Below are 2,767 nucleotides of genomic sequence, written 5' to 3'. Positions count from 1 at the left end.
AAAGGATAGAAGAAGAAGAAAAGAAGAAGAAAGAAAGAAGAAATGGGATATGAACAATAAGAGTAATTAATCTGCAAATTAAAGATCAATGACTGACTTGTATTTCTGGGAAAATGTTAGAAAAATCATATGTTAATGTAAAATAATGTATTAATATAAATATTGGAAAACATCTAGAAAGTTAGATGGTGATGACAGAGGTCTAACATGACTTCCTTTTGGTCAAGACATGCCACATTATGAAATATAAAGTTGGAAATTTTAAGAATTGTGCTTTTAGGACAAGATTACTAAATTAGTAGATGAAGAAAGTCCTATAGATATAGTTTAGATGCTTAATAAAACTTTTCATAAAGGATCTCATGTTATTCTTATAGAAAAACGAAAATATATGAACTAGGTGAAAAAAGTATATGCATTCAGAACTTGTTGGATGGTCAGATCCAATCATCTCTGTTATATTGAAGGATTTTGCATCTATGTTTTATATATTTTGACATTTTAATTTATTTTTTCCAGATTATATGTCAGTACATTTTAAAAATATTTGTTTTCTGAAATTTTGTAATCCATATTCTCTCTATGCCTCCCACAATTCCAAGTTGTGCATGTATTATCATACAATGGATATTTCCATGTTTGTCATGTTGTGGAACAAGACATATATTGCTATAAAGAGAAAAAATTTTGGAGGAAATGCAGTAAAAATGGTATATTTTAATTTGCATTTTAACTCCATATGTTCCTTCTGTGATGATGGATATCCTTTTTTTGTCCCAAGTTACTTGGAGTTAATGTGGATCCTTGCCTTGTTGATAATAGTTAAAGCCTTTCACAATTGATCATCATCCATTATTGTTGTTACTGTGTACAATGTTCTTGTTTGCTCACTTCACTTAACATCACTTCATATAAGACTTTCCAGGTTTTTTTTTTTTTTTTGTGACCATCTTGTTTGTCATTTCTTATGGCACAATAGGATTCTTTTACAATCACATACCACAATTTGTACGGCCATTTCCCCCCAAAATGGACATTCCTTAATTTTCTGCAACAAAATGAATTTCTATAAATGCTTTTGTACAAGTAGTTTTTTCCCCCTTCTATCTTTACTCTCTGGGTTACTGACATAGTGATGGTATTGCTTGGTCAAAGCGTATGTGCAATTTTATGCCCTTTTGGGCATGGTTCCAGATTGTCTTTCAGAATAGTTGTATCAATTTACAGCTCCACCAATAGTGTATTCATGCCCTGATTTTTCTACATTTCTTCCAACAGTTATAATTTTCCTTTTTTGTCATGTTTGTCATGTTTTAGTCATGTCTATCATACCCATAGTCTGAAGTGGTACTTCAGAGTGGTATTAATTTGCAATTCTCTAATCAACAGTGTTTTGGAACATTTTTTCACATGACTAAAGATAGTTTTATTTTCTTCATCTGAGAACTGCCTATTCCTATCTTATGACTATTTGCCATTGGAAAATTCTTTATGTCCTTAGTAATTCGACTGAATTCTCTACAAAGTTGAGATATGAAGTCTTTGTCAGAGAGATTTAACATAAAGATTTCTTTCCAGTTAATTGTTTGCCTTTTAATCTTGGTTGTGCAGAAAATTTTTAATTTCATGTAGTCAGTCATCTATTATATATTTCATAATGTTCTTTATGATTTCTTTTGATGTAAATTCTTCCATTCTCTATAGTTCTGAAAAGTAAACTATTTTGTTCTCCCATAATTTGTTTACGATATCACCTTTTATTTCTAAATCATTTATGCACTTTAACTTTCCTTTGGCATATGGTGTGAGATACTAGTCTATGCCTAATTTCTGATATTGTTTTCTAGTTTTCACAGCACTTTTTGTCAGATAGAGAGTTCTTCTTCCAGGGAAGGCGCATGGATCCTTGGGTTTGTCAAATGGTAGACTACTATGGCCATTTACCATTGTGTGTTGAGTGCCTAATCTATTCCATTGGTCCTCCACTCTATTTCTTAGCTAATATCAGATTGTTTTGGTGGTTGCTTCTTTATAATACAGTTTGAGCTGCTCTGGATGAGGAGACAGTTGTGGGAATGTTTAATCATGTAATCACAAAATATCAGAGCTATGTGGTACTATAAGGATTAGCAAGTGCAATTTATAGATGAGAAAACCAGGCCCAATTTAAATAAGTGAGTTAATAAAATATGTTGTAACAATCAAAACATTAGTGTTGTCCTAAACTGTGTTAAAATTTGAGACAGTATCCAGAGGTGATAATTCTAATGTGCTCTGCTTTGTTGAGACACCATATGTAGTATTGTACTCACTTCTGGTCATCAAAATTAAGGAGAGATATTTGCAAGTTGAGGAATTTCCACAGAATTATGAAATGCCAGGAAACCATCACATATAAGCATTTTTAAATTTTTTAAATTAAATTTTTAATTATTTTTGAATAATTTTCCATGGTTACATGATTCATGTTTTTACTTTCCCCTTCACCCCCTCAAGTTCTCCCCTCCCCATAGCTAACTCCCATTTCTACTGGTTTTAACATGTGTCATCAATCAAGACTTATTTACGTATTATTGATAGTTGCATTGGTGTGGTCTTTTCAGGTCTATATATCCCCAATCATGTCCTCATCAACACAAGTGTTGAGGCAGTTGTTTTTCTTCTGTGTTTCCTCTCCTGTAGTTCTTCCTCTGAATGTGGGTATCATTCTTTCACATAAATACCTCAGAATTATCCTGGGTCATTGCATTGCTGCTAGTACAGAAGT

Source organism: Gracilinanus agilis, chromosome 2 (genome assembly GCF_016433145.1).
Source record: "Gracilinanus agilis isolate LMUSP501 chromosome 2, AgileGrace, whole genome shotgun sequence".
Classification (NCBI taxonomy): domain Eukaryota; kingdom Metazoa; phylum Chordata; class Mammalia; order Didelphimorphia; family Didelphidae; genus Gracilinanus; species Gracilinanus agilis.
Note: the sequence above shows the minus strand (reverse complement) of the source record.